The sequence below is a fragment of the Meles meles genome, chromosome 5, assembly GCF_922984935.1.
Source record: "Meles meles chromosome 5, mMelMel3.1 paternal haplotype, whole genome shotgun sequence".
NCBI lineage: Eukaryota > Metazoa > Chordata > Mammalia > Carnivora > Mustelidae > Meles > Meles meles.
In genome coordinates this window covers 119,378,049-119,385,058 of record NC_060070.1, presented here as the reverse complement: position 1 = coordinate 119,385,058, position 7,010 = coordinate 119,378,049, and the positions used below count along the sequence as shown (strand labels likewise).

Sequence of the window (7,010 nt, the reverse complement as noted above, 5' to 3'; positions counted from 1 at the left end):
GTCAGACTATTACTTGAAGGTAGACTGTGATAAGTTAAATATGCATACTATAAACCCTATAGCAACCTCTACTACAACCCAACAAAGAGTTGTAGCTAACAACCCAACAAAAAGGATAAAACTGAATCACTGAAAATATTCACTTAACCCAGAAGAAAGCAGAAAAAGGAAAAATGGAACAAAGAACAAATGATACAAATAAAGAACAAATAACAAGATGATAGATTCAAACTTAATCATATTAATAATCACATTACATGTAAATAGTTTAAATACCCTAAATAAAGATGTGAGATTTTTCAGACAGAAAAAAGAACAAGACTAAATTATATGATGCAGACAAGAAACCCGCTTTAAATTAAAAGGTACAAATATGTGACAAATAAAAGGATAGAGAAAAGATTTGCTATGGCAACACTATTCTAAAGAAAGCTGTAACAGCAATAATAATATTAGACAAAGTAAATTTCTGAGCAAAAATATCACCAGGCACAAAGAGTGCCATTTCATAAGGAATGAATGGGTCCATTATCAAGAAGACATAACAAAGCTAAATATTAAGCACTTAAGAACAAAATACATGTTAAACAAAATTAGCAGAATGTGAAGAAAAATAGACCAACCTACAATTAGAGTCGGAGGTTTTTTTCATTTTTTTTTTTTAATACTACTTTAAGTAATCTCTACACCCAACGTGGGGCTTGAACTTACAACTCTGAGATCAAGAGTCAAATGCTTTTCCAATTGAGAAAGCCAGGTGCTGCAGTAGCTGGAGTTTTCAATACCTCTCTCTCAGAATTGATAGAACAAATGGACAGGAAATCAGTAATGCTTTAGAAGATTTGAATAACACTATCAACCATCTTGACCTTATGAACATTCATGAAATTGTCTTCTCAGCAAGAGCAGAATACACATCCATCTTAAGTGCATGTGGACCATTTGCCAAGATGGATCTTTTTTGTATCATTGAACAAGTCTCAAAGGATTTTAAAGGAATCAAATCATGAAAAGTATGCTCTCTTACCACAAAGGAATTAAGTTAGAGATAAACTAAAGGTATCTAGAAAATCCCCCAAATATCTGAAAACTAGATAACACACTTCTAGATAATCCAGGGGTCAAAGGAGAAATCAAGAGTGAAATCATAAAGTATTTTGAACTGAATAAAACCATAACATATTAAAATTTGTGGAATGTTGTTAAAGCAGTATGTGGATGGAAACTTACAGCATTCTTTTTTTTTTTTTTTGAGATTTTATTTATTTATTTGACAGAGAAAGTGAAAGAGCACAAGCAGGCAGAGCAGCAGAGGCAGAGGGAGAAGTAGGTTCTCTACTGAGCAGGGAGCCTGATGCAGAGCTCAATCCCAGGACCCTGGGATCATGACCCAAGCCGAGGGCAGTAGCTTAACCAACTGAGCCACCCAGGTGCCCCGATTTATAGCATTCTAACAACAGTGTTAAAAAGAAGAAAGGTCTCAAGTCAATGACCTCAACTTCCACATTAAGAATCTAATAAAAGAAGGGCAAATGAAATCCCAAATAAGCAAAGAAAAGAAATAAAGTTATCAGAGTAGAAATCAATGAAATAAAAAATAGAAAAACCATAGAGCAAATCAATAAAACTAAAAGATACATGAATACAAAATAAACACATGAAAAAATTTTCAACATTATTGGTAATTAGAGAAAAGCAAATTAAAAGCACAGTAAGATATAATAGCTTTTTGAAAGTCTTAAATTAAAAAGACTGAACATAACTAGTGTTGATGAGGATAGGGAGCTACTGAATTCTTATACAGTGCTGGTGGAAATATAAAATAGTACAAACATTTTGGAAAATTCTTAAAATGTTAATCACAAACTTACCATATGACTCAGCCATTCTATTCCTAAGGGAAGTAAAACTATACGTTCATGCAAAAACTTCTGCATTACTGTTTATAGCACCCTTATTTGTAATAGTCCCTAATTGGAAATAACTCACATCCATAAGCAGATGAATAGATAAACAGGTCGTGAGTTATCTGTACAATGGAAAACTAACAATAAAAAGAGATGAATCCTTGGTAAATGCAGCAATATGCTTAAGTCTTAAAGTGCTAAGTGAAGGAAGCCAGCTCCCCCGCCTTGCCGGAAAAAGCACATACCATATAATTCCATTTATGCAAAAGTCCAGCAAATGAGAACCAATGCATGGTGACAATAGGTCAGTGGTTGTCTGGGAGTGGAGACTTGGCTGGGCAGGGCCCAGAGCATGGGTTTACAAATGGGCACAAGCAATTTTTGGGGGGTGACCAATATGCTTATCTTGATCGTGGTAATGGTTTCGTGGGTGGGTACATAGGTCAAAACATCAAACTCGGCACTTAAAAATGTATCATTTATTGTACATCAGTATGGCTCAATAAAGCTGTTTAAAGTGAAAACTGACCTGAAGTCCAGCACACACACACATACAAAAATTAATAAAACAAGTAAAAAACCCTCCTTTAGGTCAGTATTAATATTAGAAATCTCCAAGATCGTTTTTAAAAAAGAAAGTTGTCAAACATATTTATCATTTGGGCAAGAAAAGGGGAACCTGGTGCCTGGGTGGCTCAGTTGGTTAAGCAACTGCCTTCGGCTCAGGTAATGATCCTGGAGTCCTGGAATCGAGTACCACATTGGGCGCCCTGATTGTCAGGGAGTCTGTTTCTCCCTCTGACCTGTCCCCTCTCATGCTCTCTCTCTCTTTCATTCTCTCTCTCTCTCAAATAAATAAAAAATCTTAAAAAAAAAGAAAAGGGGAACCTAAGACTATATGTTCACATATTCATACTTACGCCTAGTTGCATAAAAAATAGCCATATTTGGGGCGCCTGGGTGGTTCAGTGGTTTAAAGCCTCTGCCTTCGGCTTGGGTCATGATCCCGGGATTCCGGGATCGAGCCCCACATCAGGCTCTCTGCTTGGCAGCAAGCCTGCTTCACCCCTCTCACTCTGCCTGCCTTTCTGCCTACTTGTCATCTCTCTGTCAAATAAGTAAAATCTTAAAAAAAAATTAAATTAAAATAGCCATATTTGTATAGCGGTGTATTAGAAGGATCTGGAAGCACACAAAAGTGGTTAAAAGCACATAATAGTGGTTATCTGGGTGGTCTAAGGAAAAAGGAATTTGGGAATGGGAGTATGGAACAGGGCTAGGAGCAAGACTTTTCACTGACAACTTTTTGAGTAGTTCTTGTTTTTTGAGCTATGTAACTATTTTTACTACTTAATTTTTTTTTATAACGATAGCTCTAGGTTGTAGTTTTGTATTTTTTTAATTTTTAAAAAGATTTTATTAGAGAGAGAGTGAGACAGAAAGTGAGCATGAGCAGGGTTAGGGACAAAGGGAGAAGAAGAGGGAGAAGCAGACGCCCCATTGAGTAGGGAGCCCAAGGTTGGGCTTTATCTCAGGACCCTGCGATCATGACCTGAGCTGAAGACAGACACGTAAGTGACTGAGCCACCCAGGTGCCCCTATTTTTACTATCTTAAAATTACACAATAAAGTAGAATTCAGTTCAGGCTTAGCTACCATGAGGACAGTTTTTCTTTTTCTTTATTTTTTTTAAGATTTTATTTATTTATTTGACAGAGAGAGATCATAAGTAGACAGAGAGGCAGGCAGAGAGAGAGAGAGAGAGAGAGGGAAGCAGGCTCCCTGCTGAGCAGAGAGCCCGATGCGGGCTCGATCCCAGGACCCTGAGATCATGACCTGAGCCAAAGGCAGCGGCTTAACCCACTGAGCCACCCAGGCTCCCGAGGACAGTTTTTCTAACCAAGGATCTTTATCAAGTTAGTAATTCATGAAATAAATGATGGGTCATGACCATTAAAACACACATACACTCAGAGAAATAGAAAAGAACAGAAAATATTGAAGAATACCAGGTAACAAGAAGGAAAGTATTATTTCTTGGAACTTTTTTCTCTGTTATATGTGTGTATGCGTACTGGGTTGTGATACAAAATATGGGCTGCAGCCAAAAGAATGGGAGTCTGGAAAACCTGGTCTCTCTCCTCCTTCCTTCCTCTGTATCTCCTTCCTTCCTTCCTTCCTTCCTTCCTTTCAAAGTTTTGGTTTGTACATATCACACTGTAATGTTGTAATTTATTATTCTATTCATTCTCTCTCAGATTAGAAATACTTTGAGGGCAAGGACTATCTTGAATGTTTGATGCATGCATGCATGGATGAATAAGAGAATAAAAAATTGGGTATATGAATGAATAAATAAGCTTAATATCCTGAGTAAACATATTCTGAGCACCTACTGTATGCTGGAAACTTGAGATTTACTCAAGAAAAGAATAGCAAAACTCAAGATTTTTCTTGGTGTCCCACTCACATATTGGTTGTTTAAAAAATGTTTTTCTCCTTTCTTGTTTCCCTCCTTTTTGATCGAGTTCCTCCTCCCCCATTTTTCCCTTTACTGGTTTGAAAATTACACACTTTATTTTAGTGGTTACCCTTAAAATATTGCTATACATATTTAATCTGAAATATGGCATTAATCACCATCACTGTCCTCTTCCTGAAAAATACAAGGTCTTCAGAATCCTTTCTGTACTGAGAGAATTGGTTAAACATCTCCAACTGTGTTGAGATTTATATCTCCTTTTATTTTTGTCATTTTGCTTTATATATTTTGTTTATTTATTTATTTTAAGATTTTATCTATTTATTTGTCAGAGAGAGAGAGTGCACAAGCAGGGGGAGTGTCAGGCAGAGAGAGAAACAGGCTCCCCACTGAGCAAGGATCCTATTGTGAGATTCATCCCAGGACCCTGACATCATGACCTGAGCTGAGGGCAGACACTTAGGCAACTGAGCCACCCAGACATACATATTTGGTTTATTTTTAATTTTATTTTTATGTAAACTCCACATCCAGAGTGGGGCTTGAACTCATAATCTGGAGATCAAGAGTTGCATGCTCTACCAACAAAGCCAGCTTTATGTATTTTGAAACTGTTATTAAGTGTATACAAAGTTAGGATTTTTATGTTGTCCTGTTTCATTGACCCTTTCATCTTTCATCATGGTATAATGGCCCCCTTTAACCTTTAGGAATACTTTCAGTTTTATACTCTACTTTGTCTGATATTAACATTGTCACCCCAGCTTTGTTTTGGTTACTATTTGCTTGTTATGTTTTTCCATTCTTCTACTGTGTATATATTTGCATATTTAGATTTACAGTGTGTCTCTCATAAATATATATATATATGTGTGTGTGTATATATATACATATATATATATATTTTAAGTATCCATTCAAAAAGTCTGTATCTTTATCAGACTACTTAGTTTATTTAGTTTATGGATATAGTGGAATTTGACTGCCGTCTTGGTATTTCTTTTCTACTTGACCCGTATATTCTTTGTTTTCTTATTCCAGTGATTGTTTGGATTAATCAAGTATTTTTATTATCCAATTTATTTTCTCTATTAATTTTTTTAAACATTTATTATTTTTTTGTTTTAGAGAGAGAGAGCGTGTGAGAGATCGTGAGAGTGGGGAGGCCTGGAGGGAGAGGGAGAGAGAGAATCCTCAAGCAGACTCCGGGAGAATTATAGAGCCTGATGTGAGGCTCAATTCCAGGACCCTGATATCATGACCTGAGTAAAAATCAAGAGTTGGATGCCCAACTCACTGAGCCATGCAGGTGTACCTCTTCTCTATTATTTTTTAATTATATATTTTTTGCTTTATTATTTTAATAGTTTCCCTTGATATAATAATATGCATTTTTTAGCTTTGCGCAGTGGCAGTATCGTAGCCAATGAGGTTTATCCGAGGCGCGATTATTGCTAATTGAATAATATGCATTTTTAACTTATTATGATCTCCCCTAAATTAGTTCTTTACCACTTTGTGAACAGCTTACCTCCATTTACCATCTTGTTTTGTATTTTTTGTAGTTATATAGCATACTTTTACATTTGATAAACTATACATGATATAGTTATTGCTTTAAACAATCACAAGCAATATTCTTTAATATGTATCCACACATTTAGTCCTTCCAATGTTCCAATGTTCTTTAGTCCTTTTTATAGTTCAGAGATTTCCTGTGCAGTAATTTTCCTTCAGCCTGAAGAACTTTCTCTTTTCTCTCTTTTTCAAGATTTTATTTTATTTTTTTAAAGATTTTATTTATTTGATAGAAAGAGAGAGATTGCAAGTAGGCAGAAAGGCAGGCAGAGAGAGGGGGAAGCAGGCTCCCTGCTGAGCACAGAGCCCAATGTGGGGCTCCATCCCAGGAACCCTGAGACCATGACCCGAGTCGAAAGGCAGAGGCTTAATCCACTGAACCACCTAGGCGCTACTCAAGGTTTTATTTTTAACTAATCTCGACACCCAACATAGGGTTTGGAACTCACAGCTCTGAGATCAGGGGTTGCATACTCTACCAACTGAGCCACAAGTTGTCCCAGCCTCAAGAAGTTTAATATTTCTTGGGGCCCCTGGGTGGCTCAGTCATTAAGCGTCTGCTTTCAGCTCAGGTCATTTTCCTAGGGTCCTGAGATCGAGCCCACATCGGGCTCCCTGCCCCGCGGGAAGCCTGCTTCTCCCTCTCCCACCCCCCCCTGCTTGTGTTCTCTCTCTCACTGTGTGTCTCTCTGTCAAATAAATAAATAAATAAAATCTTTTAAAAAAGGTTTAATACTTCTTGTAGAGTGAATCTGAAGGTAATGAATTCTCTCAACTTATTCATCTGATAAAATCTTTATTTCATCTTTATTTTTAGAGGGTATTTTCACTGGGTACAGAATTTTAGGTCTGCAGATTTTTTGTTTCTTTCAGAATTTGAAAGATGTCCCCCTTTGGTCTTCTGTTTTTCCATAGGTTCTGTTAAAGTGTTATTGTCGTATTTCTGCAAGCATGTGTCTTTTTTCTCTGACTGCTTTTAAGATTTTGTGTTCATCTTTGGTATTCAGCAATTTGACTATGATATGCCTGTGCTTGGTTTTCTT

General features: G+C 36.7%; 1 pseudogene; it reads left to right on the top strand.

The window, feature by feature from the left end:
- Positions 1-5,786: 5,786 nt before the first annotated feature.
- On the top strand, positions 5,787-5,966 carry LOC123942801 (annotated as a pseudogene).
- Positions 5,967-7,010: the final 1,044 nt, after the last annotated feature.